Raw genomic sequence first — 23,047 nt, 5'->3', positions numbered from 1 at the left:
CCCTGTTTTTATGAATGTGTATGTTTTTAAACTTAGTGTCTCTCTCTCCCACTGCGCTGTAATCCTAAGACTGCCAGGCTCTTACTGCTGTCCTGCTCCCGGAGTGGCCTCTGTATTCAGCTTGAGTTCTGGCAGTGGTGTGCGCTCCGTAAGTGATTAAGGGGCGAGAGAATGAAATGGCAGAGTGCTGGATGCCCATAGATGGGCCTGCTGAGACCTAGCTGTGGCTTGGCAGCTGTGCCATGTTTTCTCTGCCCTGGAGCTTTCCTCCGATTCTTTCCCTCCACTGGACCTCAAAGCTGCCCCGTGAAAGGGTCTGGTCCTTATCACCATATAGAGTCCAAAGAGTGTTGGGGACGGGCTAAGAGTTTTCACTGGCTGGCCTCTCCTGGGCCTTGTCAAAACAAGCAGGAGCATCTTATTGTTTATAGGAGCTAAAAATCATGACCATGTTAAACCCAAGATTGTCAGGCTCCTTTGGACGTTTTTACAACCCACTCTCAGACGAGGGATGGTCTTTCTTGTGGCTGGATATCAAGTCCCTACGTAATGAAATTTGATGCCATATGATGCTAGGTAGAGATACTCCTTTTTCTTTCTGATATCTGGACATTTTCAGAACTTAGATAATTTTATCCTATTTACATCAAACATGCAGGTAACTCTAGACTTTTATATCTGTATTATTTCTGGGGAGGTCTAATATGATTATGAATGACAGTAATTGACATTACATGCTTTGATTAAATTTCCTTTGCTGTGAATCAAAACCTTTTAGTCCAGTCCTGCAGTGCTATTTCTGGACTTCTCTTTTACATACTCTGATGCGTTAGGCAGCAAGTATGACACAAATTCACTGTCATAAATTCTGCATCCCATAGATTAAATGAGATAGGGCATGCAAGGTTGACTTAATGCGAGCCACATGATAATTAATCAAAAATGTTAGTTGAATTGCTTTATGCCTTTTAGGTGTACACTATTTGAAGAATTATAGTGTTTCTTGAATGATAATTGTAAAGCTGATGTTTATGAGCTGGCTGTTTACAGATGATCATGGATAGCATAGTAATTACATCCCAGGATTTTTCTCCCTCCAGGGTTTTTAGGTGGTCAGTAGGACCTTAGAGGAAACTACCCCAGATAGCCTCCTGCCTCCTCATCCCCTAAACAACAGCGGCAAACTTGATCATCACCTGGTCAGCCTGCTAGAGATGGGTAGAGGGGAGGGAGGGTCTGGATCAGTTACTTGATCCTGACCGCCTCGCCCCTTCATTTGGGTGCACAAAGCATGTTGCCTTGGAAAATGCACCGTAGCATTTCCAGGTGTCCAATGCTCCTGGCCTTTGAGCATCCTCGGGCCCCTCTGCAGCACTGTCTCCACCACAATCCATACTTTGATCTTTGTGGTCAGATAGAATAGGAAGTAAAAGTCCTCTGCTTAATTGGCCATGGCATCTCCTTCCAGCCTAGGGATTTTTCCCAGGACTGACTCTCAGTGAAGCCATCTCTGTCTCTTTGTTAAGTCTCTCCCCACCCCTGGGGCAGAGTGATTTGGACACAGGGTCCTGGAGGACTGATCGCATGGTGGGCATCCCCACCAATGCCTCATGAGTTGGCATCTTGGGAACCTGTCCTGAGTCTCTGCAGTACTCTACTAAGGTGCAAATGAACTTGTCCCAGCATCTGAGGAGTCCACTGGGCCAGTGCCAGTACTGGATCACCTCCCAGCTTAATCTGGGAGTGAAACAGGTGCACAGGCCACCCCTCACCCCTAGCCAAGCCTTTGCCTTAAGCCATCTAGCCAACAAACCCAATGGGCCATGGTGGCAAATGTTCAAATACAAGAACATTTTCCTCTTGGCCTTAATGCATGTCTAAGATGATAGGTTCATGCCTGGAAATGTCTATGTAGATACCTTCCCATGTATATTACCTAACTGTGGGTTTAGGTTATCTTTCCTGAAAGGATGAGCTCCCCATAACTGAGATAAGACTTGAAAGCACAGCACAGCCCTCATGCTGTGTCTGGGGCAGCTTTAGGTCTCCCAGCTATACCCATACTTTGCTGTGCTTAAAGAAATGCTTATGACCTTGAGTCTGTGGGCAGGCTAAGGAATTTCAGGTCCCCCCAGATGAGACTCACTTCTCAGTAGTCTAAGCATCAACCCCTTGAAAACACCCTACCCAGCTCTGACTGAGGTGTATACCCAGCCTAAACAGAAAAAAACAGGCACTCCAGATTTCTAGTTGCCAAGAGGCAAGCGCTAGAATCCTGTTTGCTTTGCAGCAGGTCTGTGAGTCCCATGTGGCATCATATTAAATTATATAGGCAGCCACTTGTTCTCAACTGATGCACTGAGCTGAGAGTTGTGGGTTGAGCAGGCAGCCTTCTCCTCGGGAAATGGCTGAAAAGATGCTGTAGCTCCACAGACCTCCGGACCTTGGAAACTGGGCCTGAAAGCAAAGGAGTGAGGGCCACCGCAGGGAGACCTCAGCTCTGGGCAGAAGATACCATGATTGTGGCTGAAATCCTAGACCATGGGCTGCGGGGCACTTTGCCCTAAAGGTGGGTCAGAGTCTGGGCAAAGTTGGATGTGCTATGGTAGGGGTGGTTCTCTGCTGGGGGTGCCCTGGCCACCTCCTGGTTGCATCTCTTGTGTTTGGGCTTCTGAGATGGCAGATGCCCCTCCTCTTGCCTCCGAAGGTTTATTGTGTCAATCTGACCTGCATTAGCCTAGCTCTGTTGTTAGAGAGAGCTCTGGAGGGATGGGGTGTGTAGGTGGGGGAGAGAGTGTGGGGTGTGTGTAAGGTGTTTAGAGGTTGGGGTGGGAAAAAGAAGATGAACATGGAAATAAAAGAATGAAGGACTTTTGAAAGAAAAGATCTACCTAATTTTACTGCTTGCTGTCCTCTGCTCCCTTGTAAAGGTAAATCTAAGCATGCATTCTGAAAGTGTAGTGAGAAGCTTTTGGCTTCTGTGAGGTATTAGCCTGCTAAATGCTTTTCCTGAGACCTAACAGCCAGCTCTGCTCAGTAGCTGGAGCAGGGAGGGTGTTGTAATTCTCATTAGTGACAGTAATATCAACTGGACAAATATCTTACTTCAAGAGCTCGTAATTACTGATGCCTAATGGACCTTTGAAATTCTCCCAAATAGTTTGGGATAAATAGATAAAGGCAAGGACTGAAATGAGTTTGACTGATGTGCATGCAAGTCCTTGGCAAGACTTTCCACTCGGTTTCCTCTCAGATTAAACATGGCTTGAACCTAAACATGTTTGGGTTTATGCCTGGGCTGAAATTCCTCCCCATGGACCTTGATAGGTTAAAGATTACATCAGTTTCGGCTCTTGGATCCAGGTTCTGAAAAGACCACAACTAAAAGGAGTAAAAAAGGTAGCTGTGAGCAACGTTTAGTCAACGTGGGAGCCTGAGGGATGGCTGTGTTGACAGTCTCCTTGGCTCCCCTGAAGATGTGCAGGGGGGACCTGACTCCTCCCGGGGGCCCACAGTGCTGTTATGACAGATTCACAGCTGGATGATGAATCGATGGACCCCAGAGTCACTCATTTGCCCCCTCTGGGAAAGCACTTGTGTTGAAAGTCCCAGCATCTCTCGGGGGAAAGAAGGAGACTTGAGGGATCCTGAAGTTACAGCTGACCCTGGGATGCTCCAGAGCAGAGCTGGGTATCAAAATTGGGGCAGGGGTTGGAGCAGATGCAGAGGGAAGGAGGGGGATGGAGAGAAAAGAACCCAGGCTGATGCTGAGTGAGAGGCATTTTGTTGTTTCATTTAAGACATTGTGGAGACCATTGAAAAGGATGATTTTCCCCTTTATTTACTAGATATTTATATATATGTTTTCTTTATATTAATTGCCACATAATATATTGTATTAAATTTCCCTAGGGACTTTGATAGACTGTTATTATGGATTTTTAGAATGAAGTTGTTCTCCATTAAGAATATTAATCATGCTTACCCTATTAGTTCCATTTTTTGTTTCCAGATTGACCTTATTCTTACTTGCTTGACCTGATCTGCCTCCTTAGTTTATAAAACAAGCCTGTGGTTTCCTTCTGCTTTTCTTCACCCAGAATCTAGTTCTTCAGTACCATGAAACACACACACACACACACACACACACACAGAAACAAGAACTTCTTGCTGTAGAAAACTTCTGACAGATACTAAAGTAGAAAGAATAGCATGGGACACACCCTCAAGCCCATCTCTCTCTTCTGCAAGGATTAATCCACGGCCAACCTTGTTTCATATATACCTCCCATCTGACCCTCAGCCCCCACCAGAAGATTCTTTTGCAGTGAATCCCAAGTATACCATTTCAGTATTTTTATTTCCGTTATAGCTCTTAAAGATAAGGGGTTTTTTTGTTTTGTTTTGTTTGTTTTTTTCAAAAAAGAGAAACACAATTATTATATTACATGTAGATAAAAGTCTAGTAATTTCTTAACATGTTTAGCTATTCAGTCTCATAATTTTGATCATTTTTTATTTTTAGTTTGTTGAAATCAAGATCAAAATAAGACCCATGCCTGGCAATTAATTGATATTATACCAGATCTCATTTATTCCTTGAAATGTATTCATTGAAGAAACTCACTGAGCTCCCATGGTCTAGATTCCGCTGGCTGTGTCTTGACAGCATCAGTTAGCGTGTCTGTCTGTCCCCTGCGTCTCCTGAGAATTGAGAGGCAGACCTAGAACCGATGGTGCTGTGTCCCTTGGGGGCAGGAGGAAGGAGAGGCATGGTGTCTGGTTGTCACCGGTTTGTCAGGATCCATTAGTGCTCATTGCCTGGAAACCTTCATTCATTAGGGGTTTCCAGATCATCATGTTCTCATTCATCTGTTCTATCATCATTTATCAGCTGAAATGCCTTATAAGGATAAATGTTGCCTCATTAAGCATTTGATCAATGCAAGTATGGTTTGATTTAAAGAGAGAGGATAAACATCAGATATTTTCTCTTTATTCACCAGTTTTCAGAAAGAAGGGGTTTCCTAGCATCTTCCAGAGGTGACAGAGAGGTGTTGAGTTTTGTTTTTCTGCATCATTATTGACTCGTGGATTTAACTATGTTTGATGTATTTGGACCCCTTGCAGTTATCGATGTTGAGACTTAAACTTTTCAGTCTTTGGCCAGTGAAAGCCTCTTGGATGTGATCTTAATCTGGTACAAGTTCATACCTAACTGATTTCTAGCAATAAGATGCTTCAGGCTCATCTTATATATTTTCTGCCTCAGAGCTAGAATTGGCCATTTGTCCAAGAAGCCCTGATTCCTTTTATAGGAAATGGCATTATTGTTTAGAGCCCACAATCCAGATGCTATGCATGTTGAACAGCATCTTTTTCCACCTCTGAAAATACAGCCAAACCACAGTCGACTCCACCACTCGTTAAAACCGTGACGGTCATCACCCCTCTGTCATCTCCATCTGGCCTTCACCTTGCCTCCAGACCACCTCCCAGTCTCTGTAACACCCACAAAATATTACTTCTTAACATTCCTGGGTACTTTCACCATGCCACTTGACCCAAAACTTCCTTCTGCATTATAAAGCATTTCATGGGCCTTTTTCTACTGTCTCTTTCACAATCCTATCTGTCCTTATCAACCCAAGATAAAGGGATAGATCATCACTTCTTAAAAGTCTCCTCCAACTTTATTCTTAAGCTCTGTTGTCTCGCCAAAGTCTTGCCTGTTTCATGAGATCATCTCTAAGCAGTCCCACTCTCTCCCAGGGCTTGTCCACATTCCTAGACACACTGGGGAGAAGTGGGCTAGCAGTTACCAAATGCTCACTAGGGCATGTCCTCCTACTGTGCTGAGCATTTCGTGTGTGCTCTGTCATCTAAGCTTATTTACAGTCTTGTGAGCTAAGAATTATGATTTCCATTTCAGAGGGGACAAAAGTTATTAAATAAGAGGCAGAGCTGGGATTCATCCTTTCTTCAGAGCCCAGGCCAGCTCAGATCGCCTAATCATGGTGCTAGATCCCAGGAGGACTTCTGCATGGATGGATCCACTAAGGAATCTTCCTGAGCTTTCTGCAAATCTGCAGAGCTCTGCTCTCCTTATCCTACATTGCTTTCAGGAGTAAATCCACACCTTGTGTGTTCTGGCTCTTGGTTTAACTCTCTGACACCTCACAGACTCTTTGCACTCCAGCAGTCTTCCTGAAAATGGGTCTGTTCTCTTGTCTCTTCACCTGATGAACTCCGACTTCTCCTTTAAGAAGCAACTGAAGCATCTCTTTTAAGGAGCTCCCCCCAGACTTCCACCTCCAGATGAGTTAAGTGATGCTGCTTTGGCTCTCCCAGGGGACCATGCTCTGGGAATGGGTCTCATTCATATCTTTGACCCCAATTCCAATTATTTGTGGAACTGGATCAAATGGCAGGTTGTACAGAAAGAAGTTGCAGTGGAAGTGTTGGGCGGGCAATCAGAACACCAAACACAGTAAAAGCATCTCTGATTTACTACAATTTCTTTTAATAGGTTCTCCGTATAGTACCTGGCCCAGGAAAGTTGCTCAGCAACACTGTTAAATCCATACTTACACAAATGGATGAGTGTTTGGTACCAGTCATCCTATGCTTGCTCACATGAATCAAATGTTAACCTTCCTTGAAATGGCTTTTACAGTTTCTTGTGGCCTCTGTCACTCTCTGCTTCCATTGTACGTGTGTATTTTTGTCCATAAGTTAAATTATGTTCTGGGCCTGGAAGATGCAACTGGCAAGAGGCTCCCAACGCATTGCCTTGCACGTAGTCAAGACTCAGTAATTATCCGTGGAATTTAATCAAATGGCAGGTTGTACAGAAGGAAGTTACAGTGGAAGTGCCGGGCAGGCAATCAGAACACCAGACAGACAGTTAAAACATCTCTGATTTGCTACAATTTCTTTTAATAGGTTCTCTGTACAGATTTGCTGTCAACGTGGATTATTGGTTTAGTAAAAAAAAAAAAAAAGGAATCCAGGGAGCTGCAATAACGCTTATGAGGCACAGAGACTGGCAGCATTTTGTCACTGCTTCCAGGGTGATGGGCACAGATGTCTGCTCTGGGACAACACTTTGTCATAATGCTGAAGACGCCTAGATAATAAGTAAAAAATGCTTCCGCCTAAAGAGCCAAGACCTGTTGGCCTTCTCTGCTCCTTCCTTTGCTGTCTCCAATTCTTTTTCTTTTTAAAGCCCAGACCCACCCAAGATTACCATCTGTCTCTGACCTAGAAGGTGGAGCTGTTTGTTTATACTATGTTTATTTCTGCCGGAAGGGGGCACTGTTCAAGGATCAGCCTGGCCACACTGCCCATTCATTCCGAAAATATGTATTAACATCTCATGGCCATACAGCAGTGGGCAGGCCTCTTGGCACACTCAAAAGAGTGGAGGAGATGGGTTCTTCAGATAGGTGCACAGATAGATAATTACAAACAGTGCTAAGTGAGATGGATAGAAGAACAAAGATGCAGCCATGGAAGGGTCTGGCACTGCCTTCTCCATGAAGCCCTCCCTGGTCCCTTCTGGTGGTGCAGGCCTAGCCTGGTCTCCCTCATTGCCCAGAGCCATGCCTGTGTTGGTCCTCAGACCACTGAGACTCCAGGTATATATGAATATGAGCTCCTAGGGCAAGGGTTCATTCTTTTCTAGAATATGTGTGGCATATAGCAGGTGCTCAATCAGCATTTAAGACTGGGAGGAGGCCAATGAGCACATTTTACCAGGCCTCATTCCATTAGATGAAGAAGTCAGAAACTTCCCGCAGCACTGTGATTATAGTCGTGTGATGATGAGTTAGTTCCAAAACTTCTGCTCCATCCCAAGAAGGAGGAGTCTCTCTTCCAGAAGGGATGGAGGGAGTGAATAATGAGCAGAAGTCTTCAGCATAAGGCCTGGCCTATTCAGGAGCTCAGCACAAGGCATGTCCCTTCCCCTGCCCCCTAGAAGTTTCCTTAGCGTGGTCTTGTGCTCTGATGCAAGAACCTGCCCAGCAGCAGTACCAGCCTCCTCTCAGGGCAGACCTGAGCCAGGTCAGGTCCATCTCCTGCTCAGCTCTGAGTCTCCAGCCTGGGCATGTCACAGTTGGGATTAAGGGGTTGTCTGTTTTGAATGGCATGGGCTTAGTGTCAGAATAAGATGAACAGGGTTCTGCAGCCCATCCATTCTGGTTTGCTTCTTCCTTGGAGAACAAGAGTATGTTCCCCTCCCAGATATGTTGCCAAAAACATACCCTTTTAGCTCCCATCAGGTCTCCTAGAATTTGTCTCCTAGGGGAAGGGGTGGCAGACCCTGGCCCCCAGATCCCTGGGTGAGCACAGTAGATGCTTTTGCACTGAACACAGAGTCCCGGGTCACCTCCTTTTTCAGCCCGGCTTGGTAGATGGTTTGGTGTACACAGAAGGCTGCCCACTTAATCAGGCACCTCCACTTTTCTGTCCCAGGGCTCTGGCTTCTGAAGCCCCCTCAGTTGGTACCCAGTGTGGCCTGGAAGTACAGAGAGGTAGCACCCGGGGGCTACCTCAGTAGTAGGGAAGTCTCCTGGAGACACTGTGTATGGTTCCTTAGCCCCATAGAAGCTGCGGTTCAGGTGCCCACAGGTAACCAGCTCAGTAACATGGGCCTCCTTCTCTGGCTCTTCCTATGTCTCTGCATCTCTTTCCTCACCCCTCACCCCTTTTCCTGGGATTTCTTTCCCCTTTCATATGACTTCAAACTCATACACTGGGGAAAGGAGACAGCTAACTGGTAGAATCATCTTCCAGAGAACTTTTCAGGAAGTCTCTTACACTTTCTGAACTTTGGCTTCCTCATCCACTAAAGAGAGCGAAGAGCCTGTAGCCTGAACCTCACATCAGGCTGTCATCTGGTTCCCCAGAGGCCCCACATTTTGCACTTGCTGGTCCTCCTGCCTGAGCACCCCCTCCCCTCCCCACCTCACCCCCTTCCATAGCTGGCAAATGACGCAACTCTCCAGATCCAGCCGCCTTCCCCGAGGACTGGGAACCACCTAAATGTCCAACAGTTACAGAAGGGTTAAGCAGTGTGTGTGCATACCTTCAACAGAGGTTGAGAAAGCCAGTTAAAGGGATATTTTTGATGGCATAAGGAAGTACAGTGAGATTATCTGATACTATAAAAACTGGCCATGGAACTACCCAGTATGTACCCAGTATGGAGTATGTGTAAGTGTGTATATAAAACATAGAAAAGCAGAAGAAAACATAACATGTTACCTCTAAGCAGTAGGGTTGTTTTCCTCTTAGTTTTTTAATATTTTTCAGGTTCTCTTAAATTAGCATTCTTTCTTTTCTAGCCAGAAATAAGTCAACTTGTTATTTAAAACAAACAAAAATACAGCTTAAGTGTCGCCTCTGTCCTCAGAGAGGCTAAGCGTACAAAGAGTGACCAGACCACCTGTAGGGCTCAGTGTACAAAAAGTGTTACACAAAATGGGAACAACATACAGTGTAGTGTTGAGGGTGTAAACCCTGGAGCCAGCTGTGGTTGTTCAGTTGCTAAGTCATGTCCGACTCTTTGCGGCCCTTTGGACTGTAGCACGCCAGCTTCTCGGTCCTCCACCATCTCCCAGAGTTTGCTCAAGTGACTGTAGCTGTGAAATTAGAAGACATTTACTTCTTGGCAGGAAAGTAGAAGAAACCTAGACAGCATATTAAAAAGCAGAGACATCAGTTTACTGACAAAGGTCCACATAGTCAAAGCTATGGTTTTTCCAGTAGTGTACAGATGTGAGTGTAGTTGGACCATAAAGACGACCGAGCACTGAGCACTGACGATTCGATGCTTTTGAATCACTGTGGTGCTGCAGAAGACTCTTGAGAGTCCCTTGGACAGTAAGGAGATCAAACTAGTCAATCTTAAAGGAAATCAACCCTTAACATTCATTGGAAGGACTGATATTGAAGCTGAAGCTCCAATATTTTGCTCACCTGATGCAAAGGGCCAACTCATTGGAAAAGACCCTGACGCTAGGAAAGATTGAAGGCAAAAGGAGAGGAGGGTGGCAGAGAATGAGAGGGCTAGATAGCATCAGTGACTCAATGGATGTGAACTTGAGCAAATTCCGGGAGCCAGATGACCTGGGATCAATCTGGGTTCCACTTTTTTGCTCAAGTTACATAACCTCTCTGGGCCCCATTTTCCTCATTTGTAAAATGGGGATAATCAGTTCCTACTCATCAGATTGTCAGGAAGATTAAATGAGTAAATATATATATTAAAGAAAGGGGCCGCATCTGTGTCCCTGGTACAAAAGAAATGCAGTGCAAGTATGTGTTCTTTTCACCATTATCCATTCAAGGGAGAGTTTCCACCAACAGTGCTCCTTCAGGATAAACCACCAGCTGACCTCCAGACAAATCCAGATTTAGCCCTCTAGTGAACTGATCCAAACAAAACACAACGATGCTGTGGCCACTCCCTGGCCACCCCCCTACCCAGAGCCCTTGCTTCAGTGGAGTCCACCACTCGGAAATTCCAATGAACTGGTACTTGATGTGGCACTTTAAGCAGCACTGAGCCACTGCAAAAATAAATGACTGGCTTACTTTGAATTAATAAATAAGAATGCTATAGACACGAAGGCCAAAGAGCCACAGAGAAAGAAAGAAAGAAATTTGACTCCGGCGATGCAGAGATACAAAGCCAGTGAGTTGCAGAGGCCACCCTGGTTGCCTAGAGCCCCGCTGGTCTTCCCATGGTCTCTGCATCTCCCATGTACTCCTCTGTTGTTCCCTCCACTTTGGAAGAATGCTCTGCTCTCAGGACTTGGCTCAGAACTGCGTAGAGGACCATAGCGTTACTGCAGTGCAGTTTGTGGGCACATCTTTCCCCTCCCTGCTCAACTACAGCATTCTCTGAGCACTTACTCAGTGTGTAGCAGCACATGCCTGGTGTACTGGTCTCTCGCCGTCACGGGCATCTACCAACCCCAGAAGGAAAGTACTTGTTTGTCATTGTATTCACAGCTCCTGGCCCAGCCCCTGGTACCAGAGATGCCCATGTATGCTTATAAATGAAAGAGATGAGCAGGGCCAGTTCTACCCTGGCTGTCCTGAGTTGTGCCCACACTTCACATCTAATTAGCTAACATACCAGGTCAGTTTCTGTGGTCTCCCCAAGGCTGTTATTAATACAAATGCTAGGGTATATGGATGCACAGAGATGCACACGCATGCATGACAGCCTGGTGTCACCCGTTATAAACTCCCGGAGAGACACACCTGCACCACTTTCTACTTAAGTAGGAACAGACCTTTAAAACCAAGAAAACGGTTCTGGTGCTAGATCTAAAGTGACAGCGGGCATGGTGTGGCAAAAGACGAAGAACGCTGATGTGTTTGATTTTGATCATAGACCCTCTGTGCCTGAGCAGTGTTTGAAATTCCCACGGCTTACTTGAGACCTCACTGGTGTTTCAGTTCACATGGTTTTGACAGCCCAAAGCTAGTCAACGGTGCATCCGTCTCCCTCTGAGCGTACTTGCAATTTGAGGGCTGCTGAATCACGTGTTTGGCTGAACAATGAATTAATATCCAGGGGCCATCTGCCTGGCAGCCTTCCAACTCTGCAGAGACTATAAAACTGACTAAAACAAAGACATGGGTGGAAACTTTAAGACTTGACACTATAGATTCCCCTGTCGGCTCCCATCATAAAACCAACCTTTAAGTTCCTTTTTTGGCTGTGCTTCAAGGCCCATATGTCAGACCCTGGTGACTAAACAGCTGTGTCAGGTAGAGCAGAGTGTGGGGGGACCCTGACAGTCTGCTGAGGCCACTCTGAGCTGTTCCCATGTTTGCCTGATGCTTTATATTATGGCCGCTGAAATAAGTTTGTTTTTTGTTGTTTTTTTTTTTTAAGTAATAAAACTCTGGTTTAAGGGCTAGGATGGAGGGGGTGGTGATTTTGCATTTCCTTTTGATAATTTCACACAGAAGAAGAATGAACCCACATGTTGTAGGCAGGGGTGAGATTTGAGAACAGAACCTGTCCCCCAAGAAAATGTTGGAGCCAGAGGAATGCCCCCCAAAGATATCCATATCCCAGATATGGATTTTAATGAATCTAGGGATATATTAGCTTACTTGGCAAAGGGAAGTTAAGGCTGCAGGTACAATTATGGCTGCTCATCAGCCGACTCTAAAATAAGGAGATTGTCCTAGGTTTTCCAGGCAGCCCAGTGTAATCATAGAGTACTTAAAAATAGAAGAGATAGGTAAAAAAAGAGGTCAGAGTACTGCAATGTGAGAAGGATTTGACCTCCATCCCCCATTGCCGACTTTGAAGATGGAGAAAGGGGACTACAAGCCAAAGAATGCAGGTGGCCTCCAGAAGCCAGAAAAGGCAGGAAAATGAATCCTCCCCTAGAGCCTCCAGAAAGGAGCAAACCCTGCCAATGCCTCAGTTTTATCCCAGTGAGACCCATGTTGGACTTATAACCTACAGAACCATAAAGATAATAAATCTATGTTGTTTCAAGCCACCAAGTGTGTGGTAATTGTTACCACAGCAATGGAAAGCTAATACAACAGCCGTGTCATAAAAGCCCCATCAGGAACAATGGATAGATTCAGTTTCCAAAGCAGTTCCAGAGAAAGCAGTAAAGACACCTTCAGTGATGGTTGTACTGGTGGGACAGATCTCTTCTTGGGAAAGTAGAAATGACCTTGCCAGGCATCCTTAAGTTATGAGGAAGCTCCGTCTTCTCATCTCAGCCCTGGAAACAAACCTAAAAACCATGCAGTTTCTATGTGGAAACAAGTTCTCACTTGGGAATAAGTACAGCTTGCACTATAGGACTTTGAGATGGTCTTTGTGCTTTGCTTCCTGTACAAATGCTTCTATAGGGGTCAGCTAATTTTGGATAAATTACCACTGTCTCCTTGGTGATGGAAAGAAACATATGCATCTCTTAAAATTATGGATTTCCCCCCAGTGAGCACTGTATTTCATTGGAAAAATAGAAAATTTGGGTTGATTTTTTTAATAGACTATTTTTATAATACTTTTAAATTTATAGGGAAAATGAAAAGATAATACAGAGAGTTCATTTATGCCTATGTTCAGTTTCCCCTCTTATTAACATTTTATATTAATATGCTGCATTTGTTATAATTCATGAACCCATATTAATATTATTAAGTTATTCAGATTTTTTTCAGCTTTTACCTAATGTCCTTTTTCTGTCCCAAGTTCCCTTGCAGGATACCGTGTCACCCTCAGCTGTCACATCTTCTAAGGTTTCTCTTGGCTGTTATATTTTCTCAGACCTTCCTTGTTTTTAATGACCTTCTCACAAAACTCAAAATATAGAACAGTCTTATGGACTCTGTGGGAGAGGGAGAGGGTGGAAAGATTTGGGAGAATGGCATTGAAACATGTATACTATCATGTATGAAACGAGTCGCCAATCCAGGTTTGATACATGATACTGGATGCCTGGGGCTGGTGCACTGGGACGACCCAGAGGGATGGTATGGGGAGGGAGGAGGGAGGAGGGTTCAGGATGGGGAACACATGTATACCTGTGGCAGATTCATTTTGATATTTGACGAAACCAATACAATATTGTGAAGTTTAAAAATACAATAAAATTTTAAAAAAAGATTAAAAGTGATTAGCATAAAGAATAAAAAAATTAAAGAAAAAAGAAAAAAATTATCACAGACTTAAGTATAAAATATAATGTATAAAATTTATAGAAGAAAATTTAACAAATCTATTTGATTTAGGAGTTTGGTGATGAGTTTTTAGATGCAACACCAAAAGGACAAACCATGAAAGAAAAATTGATAACTTGGACTTCGTTAAAATCTGCATAAGAACTTGTTAAAATGAAGGGTATATGGTCTGTGTCTAGATTAATTTTTGCAGTTGGCTATCCAATGAATTCAATGTAGAAAGGATAGTCATACCAACCAATACTAGAACCATTGGATGAAAGTGAAAGTGAATTTGCTCAGTCATGTCCGACTCTTTGCGACCCCATGGACTGTAGCCTACAACGCTCCTCTGTCCATGGGATTTTCCAGGCAAGAGTACTCAAATGGAGTACTTTCATCCAATGGTTCTAGCATTGGTTGGTATAACTGTCCTTTCTACATTGAATTGCCTGTCCTAATTTATCAAAGAGCAGCTGACTGTATTTGTGTGGGTTCGTTCCTGGGTTCTCTATTCTGTTGCATCGACCTATGTGCCTGCTCTTTTGCCACTGTCATTTACCTTGACGTCTGGTAGTGTCAATCGTCCAGCTTTGTCCTTCTTTAATATTTTGTTGTCTACTTTGAGTCTGCCTTCCTATGTGAACCTTAGGATTGGTTTGTCAATATACATAAAATAGCTTGCTGTGACTCTTGACTAGGATTACATTGAATATATAGGTGTACAAAAAAGATGTTCATGACCCAGATAATCACAATGATATGATCACTCATCTAGAGCCAGACATCCTGGAATGTGAAGTCAAGTGGGCCTTAGAAAGCATCACTATGAACAAAGCTAGTGGAGGTGATGGAATTCCAGTGGAGCTATTTCAAATCCTGAAAGATGATGCTGTGAAAGTGCTGCACTCAATATGCCAGCAAATTTGGAAAACTCAGCAGTGGCCACAGCACTGGAAAAGGTCAGTTTTCATTCTAATCCCAAAGAAAGGCAATGCCAAAGAATGCTCAAACTATCGCACAATTGTACTCATCTCACATGCTAGTAAAGTAATGCTCAAAATTCTCCAAGCCAGGCTTCAGCAATATGTGAACCATGAACTTCCAGATGTTCAAGCTGGTTTTAGAAAAGGCAGAGGAACCAGAGATCAAATTGCCAACATCCGCTGGATCATGGAAAAAGCAAGAGAGTTCCAGAAAAACATCTATTTCTGCTTTATTGACTATGCCAAAGCCTTTGACTGTGTGGATCACAATAAACTGTGGAAAATTCTGAAAGAGATGGGAATACCAGACCACCTGACCTGCCTCTTGAGAAACCTATATGCAGGTCAGGAAGCAACAGTTAGAACTGGATATGGAACAACAGACTGGTTCCAAATAGGAAAAGGAGTACGTCAAGGCTGTATATGGTCACCCTGCTTATTTAACTTATATGTAGAGTACATCATGAGAAATGCTGGGCTGGAAGAAGCACAAGCTGGAATCAAGATTGCTGGGAGAAATATCAATAACCTCAGATATGCAGATGACACCACCCTTATGGCAGAAAGTGAAAAGGAACTGAAAAGCTTCTTGATGAAAGTAAAAGAGGAGAGTGAAAGAGTTGGCTTAAAATTCAACATTCAGAAAACGAAGATCATGGCATCTGGTCCCATCACTTCATGGGAAATAGATGGGGAAATAGTGGAAACAGTGTCAGACTTTATTTTATTACTCCAGAATCACTGTAGATGGTGATTGCAGCCATGAAATTAAAGGACACTTACTCCTTGGAAGGAAAGTTAAGACCAACCTAGATAGCATATTAAAAAGCAGAGACATTACTTTGCCAACAAAGGTCTGTCTAGTCAAGACTATGGTTTTTCCAGTGGTCATGTATGGAAGTGAGAGTTGGACTGTGAAGAAAGCTGAGCACCGAAGAATTGATGCTTTTGATCTGTGGTGTTGGAGAAGACTCTTGAGAGTCCCTTGGACTGCAAGGAGATCCAACCAGTCCATCCTAAAGGAAATCAGTCCTGAGTGTTCATTGGAAGGACTGATGCTGAAGCTGAAACTCCAGTACTTTGGCCACCTCATGCGAAGAGTTGACTCATTGGAAAAGACTCTGGTGCTAGGAGGGATTGGGGGCAGGATGAGAAAGGGATGACAGAGGATGAGATGGCTGGATGGCATTACTGACTTGATGGACATGAGTTTGGGTGAACTCCGGGAGTTGATGATGGACAGGGAAGCCTGGCGTGCTGCAATTCATGGGGTCACAAAGAGTCGGACACGACTGAGCAACTGAACTGAACTGATAGGTGAATTTGGAAAGAACTGACACTTTAATACTATGTCTTATAATCCATGAACACTGTCTCTCGATTTATCTAGATCTTTGATTACTTTCATCAGAGTTTTGTAATTTTCTGTATGCCATCCCTGTGTACATGCCACTAGATTTATATCTTAGTATTGCATATTTGGGTGCTACTATAAATGTTATTGGGCTTCCCTGGTGACTCAGATGGTAAAGAATCCGCCTGTAATGTGAGAGACCTGGGTTCAGTCCCTGGGTTGGGCAGATCCCCGGGAGGAGGCATGGTAACCCACTCCAGTATTTTTGCCTGGAGAATCCCCATGGACAGAGGAGCCTGGTGGACTGCAGTCCATGGGGTTGCAAAGAGTCAGACACAACTGAATGACTAAGCACAGCACATAAATGATATTGTGTTTTTAATTTCTAACTTTAATCATTTATTGTTGGTGCATAGGAAAACAATTGATTTTTGTCTATTAACCTTCTATCCTGACCCCTTGCCATAACTGCTTATTAGTTCTAAGAGATGGACTTCCCTGGTGTCTCACAGGGTGAAGAATCTGCCTGCAGTGCAGGAGCTGCTGCTGCCAAGTCGCTTCAGTCATATCCGACTCTGTGCAACCCCATAGACGGCAGCCCACCAGGCTCCCCCGTCCCTGGGATTCTCCAGGCAAGAACACTGGAGTGGGTTGTCATTTCCTCCTCCAATGCATAAAAGTGAAAAGTGAAAGCAAAGTCGCTCAGTCGTGGCTGACTCTTTGCGACCCCATGGACTGCAGCCTACCAGGCTTGTCGGTCCATGGGATTTTCCAGGCAAGAGTACTGGAGTAGGGTGCCATTGCCTTCTCCTAGACCAGGGTTCGGTCCCTGGGATAGGAAGATCCCCTGGAGAAAGCAATGGCTAGCTACTCCAGTATTCTTGCCTGGAGAATTCCGTGGACAGGGGAGCCTGGCTTCCTATGAACAGTCCATTGGTCACAAAAATTCAGACATGACTGAGCAACTAACACATAAGACTATGGGGTTTTTTGTTGTTGTTGTTTTGTTTCATCATTGGTCAATTCTTTGGGAGTTTCTACACAATCATATTATCTACGAACAGAAGTGAAAGTGAAAGTTGTATCCGACTCTTTGCAACCCCATGGACTATTACAGTCCTTTGAATTCTCCAGGCCAGAGTACTAGCATGGGTAGCCTTTCACTTCTCCAGGGGATCCTCCCAATGCAGGGATTGAACCGAGATCTCCCACATTGCAGGCGGATTCTTTACCCTCTGAGCCACAAGGGAAAGTTGTATTTCTTCCTTTCCAACTTGTGCACCTTTTATTTCCTTTTTCTGCATTATTGTAATAGCTAGAGTTTTTAGTATGATTTTGAATAGAGGAGATATCTTTGTCTTGATTCCAGTCTTAGGATATAAGCATCCATTTTCTCACCAGTAAGTGTTTTTTGGTAGATGTTCTTTCAGGTTGATTTTCCACATAGAGAAAAGTTGTTGGGATTTGCCAACCAGACAGTGTAGATGTCTCTAGCTGCAGGAATTTCTGGGGGACCATTGAGCCATTTAGAAATTAAAGGAACTTGAGTGAGCTTTCATGACGGCCAGAAAGTAATCACTGGGGTCCCGAGAACGAGCTAGAGCAGCCTGAGTACCTCACTGGGGTTCACTTGCACTGGAGGAGAAGGAACAACCTGCATGTCCTCTTGCTGTCCCTCAGTATGGTGTTTGGGTTTTTCCTCTACAGACATGGGGAGCATGGTCCAGTGCACTCTGGGGAACAGATGGGTTCACAGCCCTCGATGCTCTGGACCCTACCTGCTTATTCACCCCTGTTCTTCCACCCTGTTTCTCCTGTGTGAGCCCTACATTCCCAGTGCTCAGGCATAATCACTGCTGTCTCAGTAGCTGCCCGGTTTGTCTACATTTTGCTGTTTATACATAAGGCGTGCTTTTTGTGAGGCACCTGTGTTAGATGAAAATGTAAATTTTTCAAAGTCCGGCTCTCGTGTCCCCCTTTCTGAGAATCCTTCCCAGTCTTCCCCATCTACAGTTAACCTTGTTGCCCCCACCACTGAGCTCCCACAGCCCTCTGGTTACATGTATCTCATCCGAGTGCAGCATACTGCCCATCGTGTTTTTCTGTGCCTGCCTCTCCCACCAGAATAGACTGAGGCAGACTCATGTCAAATCCCCAAAGCCTATGCCCAGTGCTGGCACAGGGTTTGCTTCAAAGGAGGTGCCCAGTAATGTGTATTGGTCACATGAATGAAATTACTAGCTTTGCACAAATGGACCCTTTTGTACTCTTAGAAACCTCTGTGCATTCTTCTCACCATACTTGTTTTCCATCTGGTGTTCTTCGGGCCCTTGTATATATATTTTGGAGTATAAGAGATATCTGCAGCTATTCTGTTTCTCATGAAAAAAAAAAAAAAAAAGGAAGGGAAAATTACTGTTGTTTGTATACCTACTGTCTTCATCCATCAACTTTATAATCTTGGTGTCCCATGCACCAATTAGGGAGTTAAGGCTCCAAGCCCCAGAAGACACCAACTCAGCTGACTTAAACAAAAAAGGAACTTCCTTTATCACTTATAACAAGACACAAAAAGCTAGGGTGGCTCTAGGGATGGTGGCTTAGCAGTATCAACAAGAACTCCTTTCTTTCTTCCCTGCCAACCTTAACGTATTAGCTTCTTTGGGCAGACCTAACTTCATGACTACATATCAAGGCATAACATCCTGATGCAGTAATGGTTAGAAGGAGAAAGATAACTTCTCTTTCCTTGAGCCTCTTTTTAAAATGAAGGACAACTTTTATAGAAGGTTCTAGAAATTTCCAGTTACAGCTCTTTGATCAGAATTGTGTTACATGACAATGCTTGAGCCAGTCACCACTAAAGGAATTGAGATTATCATGATAAGCTTAACTCAATCGAAATCTCACCTAGAAGCATGGCGGTGGTGGGGGTGAGGGGGTTGTGCAGTGTATACTGGGACAAAATGAGAGAGTATTATTTCAGCAGAGAGAGAGAAAAAATAAAATCAATATTGGGGAAGAAACTAATAGTGTCAGCTGCACCTTTGTTTTAAACAAAATTGTTTTCTATCACATTTCGTGTTGAAGTGTTTAAGTCACCAACATAAGGTCCCATGGCTGATAAAAAAGAGAAGTAGGATTCAAATCCAGGTCTTTCAGACTTCAAAGCCCATCCATGTACTTGTTCTGCGGCACAGCTGGACCCAGAGTCATGCTGTGTTTCCCAGAAAAGCCAGGCTCCCTCCCTCATGGTGAGCGCTTCAGGAGTTGAGGCAATCGCCCTGCTCTCCCAAGCCCGACCTTCAGCCGGGCATTTAATCTGTTTATTAAGTTATGACTAATGGCACCGCGAGACACCAAAGGCTGCACATTCAGACCTAGTTTTAGGTGGTTGAGGAGGTTCGGGGGAAAACATCATATTCATATTCTATGCCGAGAAAATTCAATTGCAGCTCTTTCTCTTTCAGAGTGCAGGGGTGGCGAGGGGCTTCTGCTGGGTCCTGCTTTGGTTTAATAGAAATGAAACCTCCAAAGCACGTGGGCTGTTTTGGGAACATGGCCACTAATGCGGCCCCATGGGGCGGGGGGCCAAGGCTGAGCCGGGCAGTTTGCATATTCACTTTTACAAACAGTTGGCTCCAAGTCAGCAGTTAATGGGATGGGAATGATGTTCCTGTACCAAATCATTTCCTGAAAAAAAACATTTCCAATTGCAAACATATCTCTGCCTTTCTTCTTGGGTTTGTTTTGTCTCTGTGAGTGAATTAAAGAGGCAGGGCAGAGGGGAGTGTTTCTGACTGGGGATTTTTCATCTAAAAACATTTCTAACAATGATCTACACAGAAAAAGAGGTCCTGTTCAGACCCACCTTTAGGAGTCCTGGCTGCAAATATGGTGTTTCTAGTCACACGTTAGAGGTACAAATATCTCTATATTCACAGATTGGCTCTTACTCGACAACAGTCTTGGGACAGAGGTAGCTTTTTTCTCTTTACAAAAAGTAAGCTGGAAATTCTGGCCTAGAAATGTGCCCACACACGCACACACAGGATCAGGCCAAAGTATGGTTTTCCTCCCCTAAGGACAGGCTGAAAGTCTTCTTTGCATGCTGTACACTGCTCTGGTAAATTGTGCTTCAACTTATAACCTGTGCAGTGGAAGGGTAGTCTTAACAGGTTTATTCATTTTATTCAACAAATGGTCCTTGAATGCTTATCATTTTAAGTAATAATTGCAAATAATTACATAGCTCTTAACCAGGTACCAGACACTCTTCTAAATGTTTTACATGTATTAACTCATTTAATCTTCTCAACAACTCTAGGAGGTAGGCAATATTATTATTACCCCCATTTTGCAGATAAGGAAACTGAGGTGTAAGATGGATGAACTTGTCCAAAGTCACGTACTAGTAAGTGGTAGAGCCTGTATTTGAATGTAGGCAGTCTGACTCCTCTTCAGAGATCTAATATCAAACAAAAGAGGAAAAGTGCCAGTCTTTCCACAGCTTACATTCTGTTGAGGAGGGGATAGATAATAAATGTAGAAATAATAGTTATTTCAGATTGTGATGAGTGCTAAGGAGAAAATACAACACAAGACGGAGGCAGGGGACTATTCAGAGGGTCGTGTAGGTCTTAGGAAGGAATTGGGGTTTTATTCTGAGTGTAATGGGAATTCCCAGGTGGCAGTAGTAAAGCATCCTCCTGCAATGCAGGAGATTCAGATTCAATCCCTGAGTCAGGAAGATCCCCTGGAGAAAGAAATGGCAACTCACTCCAGTATTCCTGCCTGAGAAATCCCATGGACAGAGGAGCTTGGCGGGCTACAGTCCACAGGGTCACATAAGAGTCAGACATGACTGACCTACTAAGCATGCACATGAGGGGAAGCCACAGGAAGGCGTAAAGCAGGAGAACGTATGATTGTGTTTAATCCTTATAGATCATTCTGATTGTGCTCTAGGAAGTAGACTGGCATGGGGAAAATGCATCAGAAAGCAGTGGGCAGGTTAGAAGGTGGTTCTGGTTATTTAGGTGAAAGATAACGGTGGCCTGAACCAGAATGGTGATGATGGAGCTGGTGAGAAGTGGTTGGAATAGTGTCCTGTTTTGGAGGTGGAACCCAGAAAACTTGCCAATGTATTGGCTGCAAACAGTAAGGAAAAGAAGGGAAGGGTGATTCCTCAGATTTTGGCTTGAACTCTTATGCAAATGGTAGTGCCATTTACTGAGGAGGAGGAGGAGGAAGGTGGACGAGTCTTGATGTGGTGTTGTTACAGTGGAAGTAAGGGTACTGAAGATCACGTGTTCTGTTTTGGGTGTATAAATTTGAGATCTCCATTAGTAGACAAAAGAGGAGATATTGAGTGAGTCTGGAGCTCAGGGTCAGGCCGAGGCTAGAGATTTTGTTTGTTTTTGTATGTTTCTGGTTCTTGTTTTAATAATGAGTTGACTTTTGTTTTCACAACCCAGTGATGCTGGGTAAATAAAACCACTCAAAAGAATAAATTAGGACAGAGCTTGGTTGTTTTTGTACATGAAAAATATCTAGGAAGATGCTGCATTTTTACCCTATCCCTGATTTTGTTGCCTTGAATTCAGTTTTAGATAATACAATCTTATTAACTTTAAAAATATATAATACAGCATACATCAGGCTGGAGATTTAAATTTGGATATCATCAGCATTTGGACCTATGGCATCAGTCAGGATAGCACCATCACAGAATCTTCTGTGATAATGGAAATCTACATCGGCACTGTCCAATGGGCTGCCACCTGCCCCACGGGGGCCACCGAGCACTTGAAATGTGACAGGTGGAACTAAGAAACTGAGTTATTAATTCATTTAAACTTCAGTAGCTGCATGTGGTTAATGGCTACTGTATCGGACAGCACAGACCTGGTGGCAGGGTGGGATGGGGTGGAATATACAGATGGAGAAGGTTCTGGGCAAGAGCTAGTCTCTTCACTGGCCAGTTAACCCTGTCTCACACCCACACTGAAACGTAACTTTATTTCCACTTCCCATTGCCTGTGTAGTGATGCTTGTTAAGTGGTAGAAATCTTGCTTCTTTGTGAGAAACAGCCTGGAAAAGCAAATGGCTGGTCCTAGGAGGAGTGCTAGGAGACATTATAAAGCCGAAAGAAGCAATTGTACTTTGCTGGAAAGCAAACACAAGCCCATATTTATAGAATCATTTAAACCTTGAAAGTGTCACTTATATTTTTCAATTATGTTTTGTGGGGGGAATTATATAGAATGGTGGGTGTCTGTGGATTTCGAGATTCAAGATGGTGACTGGCTGATATCCCATCTGAATGTCAAGAGCCCACAGCAACAGGACTGAATACCAGCCTCATAATGCAAGTTGTGTCTCTCTAGGGCAGAGTGGGTTTCACTCCCTTTGTTAGGCAATCTCGCTCCCTGTCCAACTGCAACCATCAGTGAAGTCTGCTAATGTGAAAGAACTCTTTGTAAGCAGCTGCCTGTGCTTAAGAGTACTTGCAAGTGTATGCTGGCAATCGGTGAGGCCAGAGTCAATACAAAAAAATAAAATGGAAAGATGGGACATTGCTTTTACCAGAGTTGATTGCAGCTGCCGAATCACCTCCTTAAGAACTGTTTGGTGACCAGCTCCTTCAGAGAAAACGGTTGTTCTGTGCTTAATTGGTGCAAAGGAATTGCCCATACTGGAATTGAGTAGAACTGAGGGGATTTGAGCCACTGCTTTTAGGAGAGGTCAGTGCTCAGCAAAGGGCCATCACACAACTGGTTTTGTGGTAGGAATTTATATATATATATTTTTAACTAAGGCTTCATGTCGGGGGTGGGGGTCAATGGATGGAGGGGGTGGGCTGGAAGTGTCTAGTGGTCACTGACCTCTTGTTATTTTTCTTGAGGACAGTGGAATTGTAGACTTCTAAGATTTGGGAAAGTATAAAAGAACTTGATGGTCACCTGTCCAGCTTTTGATGTTCAGCTG

At 44.1% G+C, this 23,047-nt stretch overlaps 1 protein-coding gene across 6 annotated transcripts in view; it reads left to right on the top strand.

The window, feature by feature from the left end:
- PARVA (parvin alpha) overlaps window positions 1-23,047 on the top strand; it is a 181,290-nt gene that overhangs the window by 84,921 nt on the left and 73,322 nt on the right. The gene's annotated exons all lie outside the window — the stretch shown is intronic.

The sequence above is a fragment of the Bubalus kerabau genome, chromosome 15 (assembly GCF_029407905.1).
Source record: "Bubalus kerabau isolate K-KA32 ecotype Philippines breed swamp buffalo chromosome 15, PCC_UOA_SB_1v2, whole genome shotgun sequence".
NCBI classification, from domain to species: Eukaryota; Metazoa; Chordata; class Mammalia; order Artiodactyla; family Bovidae; genus Bubalus; species Bubalus kerabau.
Note: the sequence above shows the minus strand (reverse complement) of the source record. Positions and strands in the feature narration are given on the sequence as shown.